The following is a 21,713-nucleotide window of genomic DNA, read 5'->3' as shown; positions in this document are numbered from 1 at the left end:
GAGTAACTCGTAGTGAGCCGTAACAGGCGGTCGTGTCCGGTCGATCTATATGTATAAAAAGTTGCTCGTGTCACATTCGGGCTACCTTTGTATTCGTATCAAGTGGGTGCCTACCTAACTGATCTCACACAGTTCAAGTGAGTACGAGCGCTGCCCAGACGCAGCCGGAGCCGGCGGGGTCATTGTCATCGATCGGTAAGACGTGAGGTAACGTGAAACAAAAGATAATTTATGTGTATGATCTATTGCTTCTAGCTTAATCAATGTTTTTATATTCCAAACACTAAAATAACGACAGTTAGATTGGCCGATTTAAAATTCCTGTAACAATTTTGTACTAAAAGATAATTACAAAAAATCTAATTGTCTGTTTAAATAGTTCAGCGGGCTCAGCACGGTTCCATTTTTATCGACTATCACTATGCGCGTCCCTTTCGCACTTACATACTTGTTAGAACGTGACAGGCATGGTGACAAGGGATAAAAACGCGACCGTGCTAAGCCGCCTGGAATATATAAACAAAGCTTACAACGTGACTTGCATAGTACAAATATGAGCGGCATTTTTCATATATACACTAGCGACCCGCCCCGGGTTCGCACGGGTTAACAAATTATACTTTAAACCTTTCTAATGAATCACTCTATTGATAGGTGAAAACCGCATGAAAATCCGTTCAGTAGTTTTTAAGTTTATCGCAAACATACAAACAAACACACAAATAGCCAGACGCGGCGGAGGACTTTGTTTTATATAAGGTGTAGTGATAAACATCAATTCCCATACAGGTAAAATATCTTTGTTTAAGGCCCCGTATTAGGTTCGTGTTTTTCTCACACTCTCACTTTTTTTTTATAAGTTCTTTATTTAACATAATGTATTACAAGGTAATTACTAAACTCACTCACTCTCACTGAGCGTGAGCGAGATGGATGTGCGTGCTCGGGATATCATGTTTTTGAATTTTCATTTGTTATAAAAGTTATCGATGTGAAAATAAAATTGCGCATTTTTAGAACCAATATTCATATTTATAGCTTTAGTCGTAAATTGTTATAAATTTTTAAAGCGCGAAGCGAGCGCAAGTCAAAAAATCGGGATTCGAATCGATGAGGTCACTAGAGAAAATCCTCAAGATTGCTAATTAAATTTATGGCCACCGTATTGTGATCTAAAAACGCGGTACGATTTTTCAAAAACTCCGCTCTCTGAATCTACGGCACCTTAAACAATAGGGTATTTTCCTACTAGTCAAATCAGTTACTTTTTTAGAACTGTCAAAACGATTTGCTAATATGGAATTTATATGAAACATTACATCGTGACGTCACGGTCAACTCACCTACTTTTTATACTTCTATCCGATTTATTAAATAGAGCTTGTGTTTAATAATAACTCCTATCTGTGTTTTTCTAATAATTATCTGGTGCTTGATTTCATGCATGGTGTAAAATAATTTATTTTAAATACAGTATAATACCCTATTGTTACTGACAGGTGGGTCTCATCAATTGATGTGTGTACCACCTTGTCACTCAGAATACTGTAAAGTTCTTATTTATAATTGTTAGGTATAATATGCAAGGACTAATGTAAGGCCATCTGTAAATTCGAAATAATTGTATTGTACAATGTTTAAAAAATAATAAGTTTAGCTTTAAGGAAAAACAACATTAATATGATAACAGTATGTATATTAGTATTATAATTTTAATAGGTAGTACCTATATTAAAATACACCGGCATCGGCATTTATTGACCGTAACCGTTTTAGAATTACATGATGCTTTTAATTGTAATGTAATTATTTTTAGTGTCCGACCGAAACATGTTTTTTTGCCGAAACCGAAACCGAAACCGAATGTTCGGCTTTGGCTCTAGTTTCGGCCGAAACCGAAATCGAACCTTTTGTAGAATTGTTAAAATCGTTGAAAAAATGACATAAAACCGCTTTTACACACATTATTTACACATATTATATACTTAAGCAGTTTTTTAAGAAAATTACTAGAGTTAGACCAAGATAATTCTGCAACGATTTTGATAACACACGCAGTGCAAGTGTTATTTTAAACGTCAAAACTTTCATAAATAACATTTGCACTAGTTGCACTGCGTATGCTGCAAAATAATTGCAGAATTTTCTTGGTCTAACTCTATTCATTCACCAGTCAGGCAGTCAAGCCAACATGATTGTAGATACAGGGTGAAACAAAAACGCGAGCGCAGCGAGCGCGAATTTTTTGTTGACAATATCGCAAGGCCGGGTACCGATCTTCACCTGGGCCTAAACGTCCGAAGTGCCCCAGTGAGGCGAACTTTCATGCGAAGTCAAAGCCGTGCTTCAGGCTTCAGGATAAGTAGTTGAACACAAAGACTCCAAGCAATGTCCATTGTATTAAAAAGCGAGATATTTCCTTGAGCGCTGGTGCGACTTTCAATCCGAAGGTCGCAAGGTACAAACCCCGGCCACGTATTCTTGACGTACTCGTACCAATGAGTTTTTCGGAACTTATATACGAAATATCATTTTGATATTTACCTACTATTTGCATTTCGGTGAAGGAAAAACATCGTGAGGAAGCCGGACTAGTCCCGATAAGGCCTAGTTTACTCGGGTGTCATTCTGAATCCCTAACAACGTTTGTCCTAAAGTCACTTACCCTAACTGGTTTGTCCTAATGGGCGCATGCCCTAACGATCAATTGTCATAACATAACGATTATTTTCCATAATGTATGGTTCTGAAAAATGGTTAGGTTTTAGAACTTGCTGCCACAAAAGTGGGTTAGGTTAGGGTTAGAACTGCGACCCTCGCAAAAAAGAAAATATGCTTAATAACATTAGGATAAGTAATCAATAATTAGGGAAAACAAAATTAGGGTTTTTAGTGTTAGGACAACTGATCATTATGACAAACAATATTAGGGAATGCAAAGATAGGAGAAAAGACTTTAGGGATTCAGATATAGATCCTTTTACTCTCTGGGTTCGAAGATCAGTCTGATGGCAGTCGCTTTCGTAAAAACTAGTGCCTACGACAATTCTTGGGTATAGTTGTCAATTGGACCCCAGGCTCCCATGAGCCGTGGCAAAAATTCCGGGCCTACGCGAGGAAGATGATGAGTTTTCTTGTTATTCCTTTGCCCAGGCCCAGTAACATGCTACAGTGCTAATCTCATTTACTCCGATTAGACAGTGTGCGCGTTATAAGTATTAACAGCTTCTTAAGACTGCGTCAACCGTCTAGTGGCGCCCTCATTGGTGGAATTGTGTTTTATAATAAACCAATTAATTTCTGTACCTATACATGAATCAGTATATGTAGGTACATATTAATAAATATTCCTGTCCTACTTATTCTCCAACTTTTGGTCTTTGTCACATAGTTTAGTTTCATAGTACGAAGTACCATTTCGTAAGTTTCGGCCCGGCCGAAAGGTTCGGCCGTTTTTTGGCCGAAACCGAAACTACAGCCGAAACATGTTTTTTTGGCCGAAACTGGCCGAAACCGAAACCGAAACCGAACCTTCGGTCGGACACTAATTATTTATGACTAAGTAAATATGTTTTATCTCAATTGTAATATTTTTTCACCGTTCAATTCATCGGAATCATTTGTGACGATATCCATATAAAGGTAATCTGTAAAAAAATGTTCGTCAGTGATAGCATACTCTTTATCTTGTATTTTTTGCGGGTTTGCGGGCCAGACAGTATATGAGTAAGAATGACTTCTTTACAGTGTCTTCTGGTCTGTCAAATTTAAATCTTTCAGAGCCTTATATAATATGTACAACAAAGCATACTTGGGTACACCTCTTGCTGCACATCACTTGCGTCCAAGATACATATTAAGAAATTTCGAAAGTGAACATTTATATGTTCAAAAACCATTTTCCTTGTACTGTGATATCACTTATCATCAGTGATCGTTAATTTTCCAGCAATTTTGGTACAGCATAGTAAAAATAAAGGATTTTCTTCAATTTTTTTCTAGGGAGAGGACTGGTTAAGGTTAATATTACTGTTATTAACCCTAATTATCTATTCTACCTAGAGTAGGGCATACGGATGCTTTTAACCAACAATGCTGCACCAATGATTATCATCCTTACTCATAGTGTCCGATCAGCATTTCTTTTTTGTTACTTGTTGTGACTTATTTAATTATTAACTGACGCACGTACACCAAGGTATTTGTTATTTTTAGTGGTATAACAAGTGTAGGGTTTTTGGTATTTAGCATACCTACTTAATTCGTTTTTAAAGTTAAGGGTAGTTTGAAATTGAAGACTGTTATTGGTTGGGTATAAAAAGAAACTACACTCGGCCGACGGGTCTCAGTTGGTTGTTGAGTTGTGCTAGCAAACGGTTGTCATAAGATGAGATTATTGTGAATTGGAATAAGACAAGAAAATAAATGGATAATTATATTCAAGGGTGTTGTTATTTTACACTTCAGAAGTGTGCAGAACGTAAGTACACGCCTACTGTTATTATTTATTGATTTAGTGAGATAACTGATAATAACATGACCCTTATTCTGAGCTTTGAGATAATTAAATATACAAAATTATAATGGATTACGTAAGAAATATGGTACTGGTAACATTTTTATTTAATTTAAATAAGTACCTACATAATTTATTAATAATATTATGATGATTATGATTATAGGCTATCTAATTGCATGTCAGTTAAACTTAGGTTAGTTTGACCCATAAATGACCCTTAAATGGACATAATCATAAGAATATATGCGTCAGTTGGTCGAGAATTCAAAGTAACAAAATCAAGTAGGTACACCTTCTTCCTAATAAATACGTGACGGTAATTACTTCTTTTGCTACTTACCTACCCACACACATGTGGAAATTAGGCAGAATATGTCAACACGTGGGTCTTGATATGTGTTGGTTATGGAGTGTTAAAGGGTGCCTTAATTTTCATTATTTTTTCACAACGGCGCACAGTTTCCGAGATAAATTGTGACGTTCCACGGGAAAAGGTACCTTATGAGGGTTTCTAGTTTCGGAGATATGAAATGTTTTGTAAAGAGGTGAAAAAATGCTCATTTTTTTTTTATTGTGTGATCTGAAACCTTAATGCGTAACGTTTGTTTACCTGTTTTTATTTTTGTTATAAGTTAGTTATAAGCCTAGTAATGTCGTCTCAGAGTTTAGTAGAAAAGGTACCTTATGGAAAAAAGATTGAAAATTCCCAAAAAAACTAGTCAATACGGGAAAAGAAGTTTGGTAGAGAACTGTATTAGCATTCTGCAAAACTAATTTGATAACTTCAGTTCTGGTCAAAGGGCCTAGCAAATATTATAACCGTACATCGACCGACATTACAAATCCAAGTAGCCTGCTATTATACCAAAGTTACTCTCGTCAAGTCTTTCTTAACTAGAATAATCTTCATTTGGTTTGGTCGCATGGAGTAAATCAGCCATTGGTTGGTGCTGAAAAATGCCAATATCCGACGCATTACCTTATGGAATATCTGAGGTCATTGAACCTCAATGCCGCTTATCTTCAATAGCAACCGAAATATATTATTGATAAGAAATAGACGATTTATACCATTACCAAAATATTATTAGTTTATCCTAACTGTTCCATCATCATCATGCCTCATCATGTAACTTAATCACAAGGTACCTTTTCATTACATACAAATTATTGGTCTTTTTTAAGATTATTATGACGAAGATCTAATTAAATTTGGGGCAGTTTAATGTAAATTAATATTTTCTATTCATAAAAGATAAACTGTAATATGATTGATATTTTGTAGTGATGTATTATTAGATTTATTTCCATAAGGTACCTTTTCGTAAATGTATGGAGCAAATACTGTTATTGTTATGTAAGTTTAAAGTGGCATAAGGGGTTAAATATAGTATTTAATTGGGGTTTTAGGATTTATTTCATTTGAATGACAGAATTTCTTTCACATGTGCTCAGAAAAATTGATTGTGTGTCCCATTAAAAGTAAAAATATTCAATTTTGTGATTTTAGATGAAAAAGTCAGAAAATACATTTTCACCTCTAAATCGGTATTGTTTTTTGCTTAAACTGTCTGTCAGTGTCGTTTTCTAATAGATAAAATTTAAATCTTGAGAGCTCATTGCAATCAATCGTGAAAATGAAATAAAACTTTATTTTCAAGAGATTGGTTAGTATACACATAAATCAGTCGATATCAAAAGTTTCTATTTGCATTACAGAACAAGTCGCAATATTTTTTTAATCTCAGATATATAAGGTATTATTATTTGTAGTCAACTATGTAACTTACTTCAGGAACATAGTTTTTTAGGCGGCTAAACTTAAAACTTCTCTATCGTAAAGTTGCTCATTTCACAACATAATTTTCAAAAAATCATATCTCTGTAACTACGCAACCTAGAAGGTTGATCTTTTGTGTTATCGATAGCCTATTTATTGTAGATTACTGGGGTATGCATAACTCCATACCCGCCATAAGGTACCTTTGACCGTGGGACGTCACAATTGATATTTATGATTTACAACCAGGTCTCGCAAATTAATTGATGATTTTGAGTTTTGATTTTGATCCTTAATGTTAAAATTTGTGGTAATATAAATAGATGGCTACTATGCAAACGGGGCATTAAAGGGGGCTTGAATTTTCAATCCTTTTTTTTGCTACGACGCACCGTTTTTGAGATAAAATTAATGTTTATAATTTGAACTACCATTAAACATAATTTTATGTACTGTAATTCCTTTGAAGTTTATAAGGTATTATGATGTAGTATATAGGTACCTATATGTAACACCGGATACTTTTACGTTTCATGCCGAGTTGTTGGAGAATATGGCTGACGATGACTCATGATGATCAACGGCGCTTGCAAACGTATGTAGCTGGAATTACAGCGGCAGTGAAAAAGGAATCCAGAGCGAAGCAGAGTCCTGTTGTGAAAGTCGGGAGTAACCCCGCTTCGACAGCCTTAGTGAGGGGCACGCGCCACCGGACATCAGGTCATGTACACCTACCTTTACTATATTATGAATGATTTGATATTGTAATATGTGTTGGATACTGTCAATTGATTTAAAAGCTGAGACTTCATCTCATTCATCGAATCTAGCACATATAACATAAGTATAAGAATCTTTTGCCAAAAGATAAGTTGAGAGAAAAATAATTTTGATGAACCGATTATTACTGACCGACCTATTACTTGTGTACCAATTATGAGAAAATTTTGCCTAACTATATCAATTTAATATGTATATTATCTTATCTTACGAAATAATAGATACGATCGATGAGTGGTTCTCATCCTAACCATTTGACCGACTTTTGTGATTTCTATTTAAACTGCAAGGAACCTCCACATTTATAATGCCATCTAATTATAAACTGAATTATTTATTGATCAAGTATCGAGTATCGAGTATCGAGTATCGAGTATCGAGTATCGAGTATCGAGTATCGAGTATCGAGTATCGAGTATCGAGTATCGAGTATCGAGTATCGAGTATCGAGTATCGAGTATAGTGTATAGTGTATAGTGTATCGTGTATCGTGTATCGTGTATCGTGTATCGTGTATCGTGTATCGTGTATCGTGTATCGTGTATCGTGTATCGTGTATCGTGTATCGTGTATCGTGTATCGTGTATCGTGTATCGTGTATCGTGTATCGTGTATCGTGTATCGTGTATCGTGTATCGTGTATCGCGTATCGTGTATCGAAGTTATCAATCAAAGAGATGGAATTATTGAATTATCGAGCTATTGAATTTTAGAACTGTGGAATTATTCGACCCTTAGAATTATCGAGTTGATTATTGAATTGAGTAATTGAATTATCGAATTATAAAATTGCTGGATTATTTTAATTAATGAGTTACGGATTAATGAGTTACGGATTAATGAGTTACGGATTAATGAGTTACGGATTAATGAGTTACGGATTAATGAGTTACGGATTAATGAGTTACGGATTAATGAGTTACGGATTAATGAGTTACGGATTAATGAGTTACGGATTAATGAGTTACGGATTAATGAGTTACGGATTAATGAGTTACGGATTAATGAGTTACGGATTAATGAGTTACGGATTAATGAGTTACGGATTAATGAGTTACGGATTAATGAGTTACCGATTAATGAGTTACCGATTAATGAGTTACCGATTAATGAGTTACCGATTAATGAGTTACCGATTAATGAGTTACCGATTAATGAGTTACCGATTAATGAGTTACCGATTAATGAGTTACCGATTAATGAGTTACCGATTAATGAGTTACCGATTAATGAGTTACCGATTAATGAGTTACCGATTAATGAGTTACCGATTGATGAGTTACCGATTAATGAGTTACCGATTAATGAGTTACCGATTAATGAGTTACCGATTAATGAGTTACCGATTAATGAGTTACCGATTGATGAGTTACCGATTAATGAGTTACCGATTAATGAGTTACCGATTAATGAGTTACCGATTAATGAGTTACCGATTAATGAGTTACCGATTAATGAGTTACCGATTAATGAGTTACCGATTAATGAGTTACCGATTAATGAGTAATGAGTTAAATTAACGGATTATTAATTAACGGATTATTAATTAAAGAATTATTGAATTAACGAATTATTGAATTAACGAATTATTGAATTAACGAATTATTGAATCAACGAATTAATGACTTAATGAAGACTTGAATTTACGAATTAATGACTTAATGAATTATCGAATTACTGAATTATCGAGTTACTGAATTATTGGGTTACTGAATTATTGAGTTGTTGATTTACTGAATCATTGAGTTATTGAATTATTTAGTCATTGAAGAATTATTGAGGTTTTGAATTATTGAATTATTTAGTCATTGATGAATTATTGAGTTATTGAATTATTGAGTCATTGAATTATTGAGTCATTGAATTATTAAGTCATTGAATTATTGAGTCATTGAATTATTGAGTCATTTAAAAAATTGAGTCATTGAATTATTGAGTTATTGAATTATTGAGTTATTGCATTATTAAGTTATTGCATTATTGAGTTATTGCATTATTGTGTTATTGAATTATTGAGTTATTGAATTATTGAGTCATTGAATTATTGAACCATTGAATTATTGAGTTATTGAATTGTTGAGTTATTGAATTATTGAGTTATTGAATTATTGAATTATTGAGTTATTGAATTATTGAGTTATTGAATTATTGAGTTATTGAATTATTGAGTTATTGAATTATTGAGTTATTGAATTATTGAGTTATTGAATTATTGAGTTATTGAATTATTGAGTTATTGAATTACTGAGTTATTGAATTATTGAGTTATTGAATTATTGAGTTATTGAGTTATTGAATTATTGAGTTATTGAGTTATTGAGTTATTGAGTTATTGAATTATTGAGTTATTGAATTATTGAGTTATTGAATTATTGAGTTATTGAATTATTGAGTTATTGAATTATTGAGTTATTGAATTATTGAGTTATTGAATTATTGAGTTATTGAATTATTGAGTTATTGAATTATTGAGTTATTGAATTATTGAGTTATTGAATTATTGAGTTATTGAATTATTGAGTTATTGAATTATTGAATCACTGAATTGTTGAATCACTGAATTATTGAATTGTTGAATCACTGAATTATTGAATTGTTGAATCACTGAATTATTGAATTGTTGAATCACTGAGTTATTGAATTGTTGAATCACTGAGTTATTGAATTGTTGAATCACTGAGTTATTGAATTGTTGAATCACTGAGTTATTGAATTGTTGAATCACTGAGTTATTGAATTGTTGAATCACTGAATCACTGAATTATTGAATTAATAGGTTACTGCAGTTAAAGTTGGTTGAACCTGTTTGTACTTACGAGAACTTGATTTGGTTCGTAAGCTACTAGAACAGAACACCACAATTAAACCGAGATCAAGGAGGATTGATAGCCTCTTATTGATTATAGTAATATGTTTTCACTCAAACTTGAATAAAATAGGTTAGTTTATAATTATTTTTTGTATAACTTTGTACGTTATCAAATAATAGTAGATTACCAATGAGGGCATTTTTAGAACAAGTCAGATGGTACGGATAGGTAAAGCATAACAGGTTTTTGCAGTTCTATCGTTTATGTCTGCCATGCCATGTAATATTAAAAACGTATAATTTATTTTAATTCCTGAAAAGAAACATTACCGACGTGTAAAAAAATATATATTACTGATCCTTTTTCTACGGAAACAGACCTAGGTGCTATGTTTATTCCCGAACTGTGCAATTTGGTATTCTGTAATGTTGAAATTTAGGTTTATAGACTTCAGCTATTTAACAACAACGTTTAGTGTATTATTAATATACTGTTCAAGTCTTTCATAAAACAATATGCATATTATAAAAATAAAATTAATGGTCTTGAAATCCCAACGCGTCTTGCAATTGATGAACTAAGTACTTTGTCAGCTTGGATAAATCCTAACAATCTAGAATATACGACCTTCTCTGAAAACATTGGGATTACAGGTTTTTAGTTACCAATTTGATGATTGAATTGATGCATTGATAATGGAAACATAATAGGTCAAGTTGAACACAATAAAGTCCCAGTTTTACACATGTTTTGCATATGAATATGTGAAGTTAATTATCGCTGTTATTCATCATAGTAATATTTTATAAATTATAGTCAGGGTTAAAGTTATTGAAAGGTTCTCAGGAAAAATGAATCCTGTCTCAAGAGTGAGGTTTATAATTGTTGATTTCTTGACATGATATTTGAAGAGATGTTTCAGTCACGAGAATTGAATTGGTTCGTGTACTGTCTACCTGCAGATAGAGATGATCAATACTTATGAAAATCGAATAATAAATGGCAATTATTGATCTGTTACCCTGAATTACTTAGTCAATGTTGGATATTTTTAGCAAGTTGAGCGCCGCACCTCTACTGGCGTCCCCCGCTTCGCGTGACACCAGGAGCCAGAAGCAAGTACAGTCAACAGGCGAGGCGATGACTGAGCTGCCTCCAGCAGGAGCCCGCCTCGCGCCGCCAGAGTCCGGTGCGAGCCGTCTCCAGCAGGAGCCCGCCTCGCGCCGCCAGAGTCCGGTGCGAGCCGTCTCCAGCAGGAGCCCGCCTCGCGCCGCCAGAGTCCGGTGCGAGCCGTCTCCAGCAGGAGTCCGCCACGCGCCGCCAGAGTCCGGTGCGAGCCGTCTCCAGCAGGAGTCCGCCACGCGCCGCCAGAGTCCGGTGCGAGCCGTCTCCAGCAGGAGCCCGTCTCGCGCCGCCAGAGTCCGGTACGAGCCGTCTCCAGCAGGAGTCCGCCTCGCGCCGCCAGAGTCCGGTGCGAGCCGTCTCCAGCAGGACCCCGCCTCGCGCCGCCAGAGTCTGGTCCGCGTCTAGAGCACAGCGACCGCCGCTCCGCGCTCCCGTGCCTCGGCCGCGCCGCAGCCCGCACGCGCTGACCTCCAGAGCCAGGGCCCTTCTCACCGCTTGACGGTCGTCCATTCTGGTGACATCGGTGTCGGCCCCTGGTCGATGTCGAGTGGATGTCTCCGGCAGAAGAGTAACAATTTTAACCCTTCGTATGCCTTAGTTAAAATTTACTACTGAATTAATAACCTTGAAACTGTAAATTATAGTCCAAATTGTGTGGTACGTATACGGGACCAGGCATACGAAAGGTTATTTACACGATGTTTTTGAGATTTTGACGTGCTGATGACTGATTGAAACTGTTTTAAGTCACGAGAAATGATCGGTTCGTGTGCTGACACAATTAAGTAGTAGGTGCGAGAATAGAACTGGTTCGTATCCTACACATTAACTCTGATCGCAAGAAATTGATCGGTTTGCGATTAGTGTATCCACTGTTAAGTATACGTAGTCTGTCGGCCAAGTGTAGGGTTTCCACCTGGCACGTGTATGAGGACATACACGGAGTCAGGATGGACGAGTGTAGGGTTTTTGGTATTTAGCATACCTACTTAATTCGTTTTTAAAGTTAAGGGTAGTTTGAAATTGAAGACTGTTATTGGTTGGGTATAAAAAGAAACTACACTCGGCCGACGGGTCTCAGTTGGTTGTTGAGTTGTGCTAGCAAACGGTTGTCATAAGATGAGATTATTGTGAATTGGAATAAGACAAGAAAATAAATGGATAATTATATTCAAGGGTGTTGTTATTTTACACAAGATAATATTTTTTCAAGCTTTTATTTAACTTGGCCTGTTAATAGGCATGTGTTATTGTTAGTGTGTAATTAATCTTGGAAACTAAATTTGACCCACTTCCCGATTTCCAATTAAGCTGAAATTTTGCATACATATGTAAATTAGACGACAATGCAATATTATGATGACATGAAGCTGATCCGATGATGGAGACAGGAGTTGGCCATGGGAACTCTGTGATAAAACAACGCAAACTAATTGTGTTTGGGGTTTTTTATAAATTGTCTCGATGAATATTTTGGCTGTGGAAAAACAAGTACAGTCAGCGATAAAAGCTTCTTATGGTGTACTGCCATCTCGCCGAAATATTTTTCGCCTAATTTCACTTCCCAACCAACTTATTGCAGTAATTTTAGTTGGCAAACCAATGCTTAGGGATCATCCATTAATTACGTCACACGAATTTCTAGGTTTTTTACCCCTCCCCCCCTCCTTGTCACACTTGGTCACATTTTGCAAACCCCTCCCCCCCCAGGTGTGACGTCACATTTTAGGCAATTTTGTTTTCAACGAATTCGACAATATCAACTCGGCATTATTTTTTTATTAAAAAAATATTTTTATATATGTATAAATATTAGTAATTTTATAACAACGAAAGTTACATCCAAAATCTCATTATTTAACTGTACAGCGAATAAAAAAATATAAATTAATTTTCGGTTACTGATGTAGTTAAAGTGACATCACAATGTTTGTGACTCCCCCCTCCCCCATGTCACAACATGTCACATTTTCTTGACCCCCTCCCTCCCCCTAAACGTGTGACGTAATTAATGGATGACCCCTTAGCATATTATTATTTGGCATAATTTTTATTTGATCACAATTTTATTTTGCAGATGTTCATTTTACCACGATTTATTTAGAAAAATAGTCACTAAGCAAATGTTTTATTATACCTAACTATTGTTAAATAATGTTTGCCCAAATTGAAACTTTGCATACTTTTTATTTGATCACAATTATATTTAGCATTTTTTTTAAGACCCGTAAAACGAAACTGTTCCCAGAGATAGGTAGGTTATGGTTATTTTTTTTATGACCCTAAAAACGAAACTGCTCCCAGAGATAGGTAGGTTAGGGTTATTTTTTTATGACCCTAAAAACGAAACTGCTCCCAGAGATAGGTAGGTTATGGTTCTTTTTTTTATGACCCGTAAAACGAAACTGCTCCCAGAGATAGGTAGGTTAGGGTTATTTTTATTTATGACCCTAAAAACGACACTGCTCCCAGAGATAGGTAGGTTATGGTTATTTTTTTTACGACCCGTAAAATGAAACTGCTCTCAGAGATAGGTAGGTTAGGGTTATTTTTTTTTATGGCCCGTAAAACCAAAAAGAATAGATAGTAATATAGAGGGGTCCTGTCATTGTAAATTTACTGCCATCTATCGACACACGACTAAAACTCAAAATGAAAACGTATAAAGTTATCAAAAAATGTATATATATGGATAAATGATTTTATTATTTTTATATCATTTTGATCCATGTTCATTCACTGATATCTATGTGTTAAAATTGTTAAATATGAAACGGTGTCGTCACGCCATCTAGCCGAGGATAGGCTAAAGGTGTGTGCGCCATCTATTCGAGAATTACTTTTACTTGAATTCCGAGGCACGTTTTCTCCTTAGACTTTATTCGTCTTATACGAAGTTATACAGGGTGACTTCAAATTGGTAATACAAAACACTTGATTGGGACTCAGTTAATGCCTAATAGCACTCTGTCTGTTAATGCTACAGTAACTCCGTTGTTAAAATTATCTGTATTTAATTATCGCTAATTTTCTAATAAAACAAATAATTAAAGTCCCGAAGTGTGGTTACCCCACATTAAATACCTAACTGTCATACCTGTCACTCGATGTTATCAATGTAAGTTAATAATTATCGATATCACTGAGTGACACTCGTGTAAAGGGCAGTGCAGACGGGCGGGGGAATTATGGTGCATCCGCTCTTAATTAAAAATAAGGGTGCGTATCATAATGAATACGAACTTTCGGTATAATTTCAGTTTACAAACGTTCAAAACGTATACTAATCTTATGTATAATGCACTAAATCTATATTTTCAATAAGTATAACATAAAAATAATATAACATACAATATACATACCGCTGTTTGGTATAACATACAAATAAACTAATTACATTTAATATAACATTCATTATGCGTATAAACTAAAATAATGAATAACATCTCATATAAGTATCTGAACAAAACATCAGTAAAATGATTTGGATAGCTCAGTATTTCATAGGTCATTGAAACTAATTACTGTCAGAAAAGTAGGTAAGGTTAGAACTGTGACTCCCTAGAAAAAAAAACTGCTACCAGAAAAGTAGGTTAGGTTAGGTTAGAACTGTGACTCCCCAGAAAAAGAAACTGCTACCAGAAAAGTAGGTTAGGTTAGAACTGTGACCCCTCAGAGAAAGAAACTGCTACCAGAAAAGTAGGTTTCGTTTGGTTAGAACTGTGACTCCCCAGAAAAAGAAACTGCTACCAGAAAAGTAGGTTTGGTTAGAACTGTGACTCCCCAGAAAAAAAAACTGCTACCAGAAAAGTAGGTCCAGGTTAAAACTGTGACCCCTCAGAGAAAGAAACTGCTACCATAAAAGTAGGTTAGGTTAGAACTGTGACTCCCCAGAAAAAGAAACTGCTACCAGAAAAGTAGGTTAGGTTAGGTTAGAACTGTGACCCCTCAGAGAAAGAACCTGCTACCAGAAAAGTAGGTTAGGTTAGGTTAGAACTGTTACCCCACAGATAAAGAAACTACTACCATAAAAATAGGTTAGGTTAGGTTATAACTGTTACCCCGCAGAAAAATAAACTACTACCATAAAAATAGGTTAGGTTAGGTTAGAACTGTGACCCCCCACAGAAAAAACTGCTACCATTAAAGTAGATTAGGTTAGGTTAGAACTGTGACCCCTCAGAGAAAGAAACTGCTACCAGAAAAGTATTAGGTTAGGTTAGAACTATTACCCCCCAGAAAAATAAAAGGTTAGGTTTATTGCGTTGTATTTGTTTTGTATATTATATTATTTCAACGTTATACCTTTTTATACTTATCATAAACGATATTATATGTAAAGTTCATTATACATTATAAAATTATAGAATTCATTGTTATACGTATCGCACGTTATACTTATTGCACGTTATGCCATTCCAAATTATACTAATTGACTTTATATATTCTGAGCAATATGTTATAGGTTTGTATACGTTCTATTACTTACCCATCATAATCTTACAATCGAATAAAAGGGGAATCGGCGAGCCAAATGGAGTTTGCAACCACACCACCTGATTTGATCAGACAATTCAATCAGATTGGCGCAAAACTGTTCCCGTCTGGACTGGCCTTAAGCTGTTTAGTTTTAAGTACCCTGATACAGTCGACGTCAAAGATATGTTTACGTTTTTCGCCTTATTACAAAGAAGTAAGGTGCAAAAGTGTAAACATATCTTTGAAGTCGACTGTACAATCTATGGTAAATAATATGCGAATTAATTTAAATTAAATCATTTATTAATGTACGTAATCTACCGAATGTAACACAATCTTAAAATACCTATGTTTCAATACTTTCAATAAGTAGTTAAGTGTGGCACCTACTTTAACTAAACGTATTTTAAGATCTGTTGAAAATGACCACCGCTTTTCTGGACACATAAGTCTGATTCATATGATTACTCTTGAAAACCTTGAGTCTGCCAAGAGTAAATTCATTGGTTTTCATCGAATTGAACGCCTCAATTATCTTTTGGCGAAGTTCATCGAGGGTATTTGATTCCCGTGCGTACATTCTCCTTTTAATTTCGCTCTACAATCGAGTCGCGACTTCGAGGCGGCAATGCGACTGGGCCGTTGCATCCAATCCATCTGCCAGGGAGCTCTTGGTCCAAATGATATCGCACACTTGGAGCTAACTGTGCTGGTGCAACATCTTGCTGGAAATGGAGATTCTCCAAATTTTGCTCCGGCACCTTTTGTAGCAAAATCGGTAACACGTTTCTCAGGAATTGTTTTATTTAAAAATTTATTGTAAAATCAAAATCTTGCGGAAATAGTTATTTGTACAACAAGAGATCAAAGTTTGATATTTCTTCGAGTGCTTATATGAGTTCGCCTTTGTACTTCCATTACTGTAATTTATTTTTGTAAACCTGTGTTGTGTACAATAAAGTGATTACTACTACTACTACTACTACTTATTTTGAGTCCCGTGCAAGCGAAAGATTCTATAATAGATTCACGAGCGTAGCGAGTGAATCTAATTTAGAATCTTGAGCGTAGTAAGGGATTCAAAAGCGCACGAGATGTAAATAACTTTGATCTCGTGTAGTACACAAAATTTTTCACCCTAAGCAGTGAGAACATACCTAGAGGGACCTGAGGGACAGAGATAATAGAACCCAAGTATATCGAACTTGTATTAGACCCCGCATGTTGAAATGACTATAAAGGTCACTTGAATGTCATTTTGTCTCACTCAGTGAGCAAAATCGCATTTTGCTCACTGAGTGAGACACAATCAGTGAGCAAAATGCGATTTTGCTCACTGAGTATTTTCCTCACTGTTTTTAAGAAGCAAAGTATCCTTGTTCGAGCTGCTGAGGTGAAAATGTGAAAATCTAATTTTCGATTGACAAGTGCCAATTACTAATCAAAACACGTTTACTTCATAAATACTGTGACAGGTGATTGATAACCAAAGAGGAAAGTGTTCTTTTGAAATTATTTAACCTTCTTTGTTAAACATTATGTTAGGATAACCATGTGAAGCCTAAAAAAATGTGATAAATAAAAAAAATAAAAAAAAATACTTTTGATTATTTTAAAAGCATGAGACTTAATTGAGGGGCTTAATTAAGGGAAGATGTATCTAAAACATTGATTTTGTATTACCAATTTGAAGTCACCCTGTATATGTCTTTGGTAAAACGAAACTGCTCCCAGAGATAGGTAGGTTATTCACAATATTAGGCGAAAAATAATTTATGCCTATCAATACATTCGACATAACAATAAAAGACATTTTGAAACATGACTAACTAAATACACTCGGCGTCACGGAAATCGCACACCCACGGATTTTTGTTTCAAGCCGTTATAAACCTTATGTTGTTGAAGGTAAAGTATGAGTGTGTGGGATCATTTTAAAGAGAATTTAACCCTTCATTTAAAAACAATGCAATAGTTACTAAAGAGTAAAAAAAAGGCACCTTTTTTAATAAGAAATAAAAATCGTATATTCATGCAAAAAAATCAACAAATTAAAACACAATAAAATCAACAAATATCGGAATACAAATGCCTAAAACTAAACTTAAAACCTAGTGTTGCCTCCTCTGGCCTTAATGACTGCCTCCATGCGAGCCTTCATGGACCTCACGAGAGACACGACGTATTCTTGAGGAATAGCATCCCACTCTTCAATGACGGCATCTCGAAGCTGTTCCAGGGTCGCAGGTGCAGGATTACGTGACCGCACCTTCCGTTTTAGCTGATCCCAAAGGTGCTCTATGGGATTCAGGTCCGGACTCCTTGCTGGCCACTGCATGACGGTGATCCCAACCTGATCAAGGTAGTCCCGAACAATCAACGCTGTGTGGGAGCGGGCGTTATCCTGCATGAATGTGTATCCAGGACCGACAAATTCGGCGTATGGAACCACATGGTCCTCCAGGATCTCTGTGATGTACCGATGAGCAGTCATGGATCCCTGGCCTCGACCACCACCAGTGCGGGAAACACAAACGAGCTCGGTTTTGCCGGCGAGGGAAATGCCACCCCAGAACATGCAGGATCCTCCTCCGTATCCGACGGTTTCTTCAAGACAGGCCTGTGAATAACGTTCCCCTTGCCTCCTGTACACTTTTCTGCGCCTATCGTTGCAGAACAGGCACACCCTGGTCTCATCGGAGAAGAGGACAGCCTTCCATTGGTCGACCGTCCAATCCTTGTGTTCGCGAGCAAACTCACGTCTGACTCGCCGATGCTCTGCCGTCAATTTGGGACCCGTAGCCGCTCTATGGGGCATGATCTTCTTCTCCCGCAACCTTCTTCTTACTGTAGAGACACTCACCACCGTCCTCCGAACTGCTTGCAGCTGTTGCTGCAGCTGGACAGCGTTGGAGAAACGGTTCCGCAAAGACGTCGACACAATAAAGCGGTCGTCTCTTTCGGAAGTGCAGCGTTGTCCTCCGGATCCAGGCTTCCTGGTGAAGCTTCTAGTCCTCTGGAATCGATGAACTGCTCGGAGAACTCGGAAACGGCTTATGTTGAGTTGCCGAGCAACCGCAGACTGCGTCATTCCTGATTCCACCAGGGCTACTGCTTAAGCTGCTTCTGCTTCCGTGGTATCCATTTTCTTGGGGTGTTTTCTTTCTCCAGCTGTTCCGGTGTGACCTCTGTGAACTCTGGATACCGAATGACCCATATTCCACTTTTACCCCCCCCCTTTTAAACCTATCCAAGGTAACGCAACTAGCGACCCTTACAACGCGTATTGTAGGTGTTCTTTCAGAACGCCGTAATTTCGTGATTATTATTATTTTTCCCAAAAATGCTTTACTCATGTTTTATTTAATGCTTATTAATTGTGCTTTTAAATGATGTATATATTGTGAGGGTATAATACATATGATAAGAGCTATATTCGCTTAAAACAAAAATCGGTGGGTGTGCGATTTCCGTGACGCCGAGTGTATTATGCCATACAATAATATTATAAATAATCATTTGCGACATGTTATATATGCGAAACATTGGTTTGCCATCTGATAGTTTTGCCAAATGATACTATGGGAAAAATAGTTTGGGAAGTGATAATTTGCCATACAATTTTCGGCCACATATTAGTAAACCGTGAGATTGGGACTGAGTAATTTCCCGTCCCTTATCCAGAGGACTACATTTCAAAATATAAAACAATTCTAGAAATTTACCTTCTTGCCAAATTTCACCTAAAGCGGTTCAGTTGTTTAGCCATGGAAAGGCGACAAAGAGGCAGACAGAATTACTTACACATTTCTAATAGTTATTAGTACAGTTCTAATGGGATTTATAGCCATAAAGCTGATTATTTTTGACTGGTATTGTTACTACTTGGCTTGGCACCGACTTCAAACATATCAGTTGGTAACGCATAGACTTCAAAAAGGATAATATTTTATTTCATCCTTTTTGAAGTCGGTTTGCTTTTTTTGTAAAAAGTTTTTATTTTTCCATTTTTAGTTTTAACGCAGTGTTAAGAGCGCGACACATGAATGAAAAACAAGATCATGTGTAACACTAAATTCGTGTACCTATTACTTTAATAAATTTATGTAATCAGGAATTTTCTCGAGTCCGTCTGGGAAATCAGGGATGTTACGGAGCTCCGGTTCCGTTTCCGTTAAGGCGGAACTTCCGTTTCTGTTCCGGTTCCGTTATGTTTGAAACGGAAGTTATAACGGATGTCAATGCTTCGCGCGGCGGCGGCGTACATCAAAAACAAACGTTCATACCAGTCATTCGCTCATCGCCCCGCTTGCCACGTGCTACGCTAATTTGTTGTTTGTTTGTATACTTTGTTTTATTCGTGTTATTAAAATTAAAATCGTATGTGTTCTGTTGTATACTGACTACTGACTGTGTGTAGTGTCACAGAATAAATAATAGTACTGGGTACTGAAGACTCACTCTCTAACAAAACGCGTCTGTTACGATCAGCACAGATATGGCCGCTAGGTGGCGACAGCGCCACGCGCGGCTTATGGCTTTCCCCAAAATTGGTATGGAACGGGTGTACTTTTAGCTACCAAAGCTAGCAAAGCGACGAAATTGCGGAGTGAGCCACGCGGTAGTGTGTGTGGTGAATGTTAGTGTGTGTGGTGAATGTTAGTGTGTAAAAAAACGCACAATGAAGCCGAAATCAAGTTCGATTTTGAACTATTTTGATGAAGTTAGTGGGGACACGGCTAAGTGTAAACTTTGTCTGAAGGTTTATTCTAGAAAGGGGAAAACGACTACATCGTTAAAAAGTCAGGCTCCGATTCTGGTTCCGGTTCCGTTTCCGTTTTCGGTTCCGGTCCGTTTTCGGTTCCGTTACAGTTTTCGGTTATGTCTCCGTTTTCGGTTCCGTTAAACTAAATTGAAAACATCTGTTTCCGTTTTCGGTTCCGATAAAACCACATCCGTTACATCCCTGTGGGAAATTATAATTCATGTCACTACACTCACTACTACACTAAATCCATCCTCCGCCCCGCCACTGACCCAATCCCTCAACGCCCCGATCAATCAACCTCACAGCGCATCAACCCCTGATCCAGGAACCCCTCGACCCTGAACCAGGATTTTTCTCGAGTCCGTCTGGGAAATTATAATTCCTGTCAACTAAATCCATCCGCCCGCCCCGCCACTGACCCAATCCCTCAGCCCCCCGATCACTCAACCTCACAGCGCATCAACCCCTGATCCAGGAACCCCTCGATCCTGAACCAGCAACCCTTCAACCGCCATTCCCCGACCCCTTAACTCCTAACCCTAACCCTTGATCAGTAGCCTTACCAGCTTACCACGAGTTTGACATTGATATATTCGCTAGCATGTATGTAACTTAGTTCCTATGCATCTCGCTCGTACTAACCTTAGTGTGAGCGAGATGCATAAAAAGTTACATTTAGATGCATAAGACGTTAGCAAATATGTCAATGTCAAACTCGTGGTAAGGCTACAGTTGCAGTACATCAAATTGGTGGTTTTCGGAAGCAAATGCTCGAGTTACTTTAGAAAACACCGAAATCACTTTACACGTGCCTTTAAGAATTGAGGAGTTCCCTCAATTCCTCATGGATTCCATCATCAGACCAGAACCAAAAATAATACGGAAACACCTTGGAGGTAACGTCTTCCAAACAAAAAAGAATTACTCAAATCGGATCACAGGTGCCGGATTAATCGCTGAACATACTTACATTTAAAGAAATCATCATCATTATCATCAAAATAATCATCATCATCAGGTCTACTTCATCAAATTGGTGGTTTTCGGGAGAAAATGCTCGAGTTGCTTAAGAAAACGCCCAAAACACCATGCATGTGCCTTTAAAAATTGAGGAGTTCCCTCAATTCCTCATGGATCCCATCATCAGAACAGAACCAAATTAAAATGGGACCAACTCGGAGGTAGCTCCTTTCAAACAAAAAAAGAATTACTCAAATCGGACTACGGATGTCGGAGTAATCGGTGAACGTACATAGAAAAAAAAAATACCCACAACCGAATACAGAACCTCCTCCTTCTATGAAATTGAAGTCGGTTAAAAACTATAAAAAAATACAAACTAATGAATGAATACCTACATACTGTTTTATTAATCATCATCATATTAGCTTTTTCCGGATGTATCCTAAAGGCCTCGCAGTAATTAACAATGGAGCCGCCATTAACAGGCGT

At 36.8% G+C, this 21,713-nt stretch overlaps 1 protein-coding gene across 3 annotated transcripts in view; it reads left to right on the top strand.

Moving 5' to 3' along the window:
* The window catches only part of LOC134792844 (beta-galactosidase-like), a 30,755-nt gene continuing 9,042 nt past the window's right edge, over positions 1 to 21,713 (top strand). Inside the window, exon 1 of one of the 3 annotated variants that reach the window (XM_063764250.1) lies at positions 1 to 195. The gene's annotated coding sequence lies outside the window, so the exon portion shown is untranslated. Of the gene's footprint in view, positions 208 to 21,713 lie in introns of all 3 variants that reach the window. The other 2 variants (XM_063764249.1, XM_063764248.1) reach the window with 2 other exon arrangements.

This window comes from Cydia splendana, chromosome 8 (genome assembly GCF_910591565.1).
Source record: "Cydia splendana chromosome 8, ilCydSple1.2, whole genome shotgun sequence".
NCBI classification, from domain to species: domain Eukaryota; kingdom Metazoa; phylum Arthropoda; class Insecta; order Lepidoptera; family Tortricidae; genus Cydia; species Cydia splendana.
Note: the sequence above shows the minus strand (reverse complement) of the source record. Positions and strands in the feature narration are given on the sequence as shown.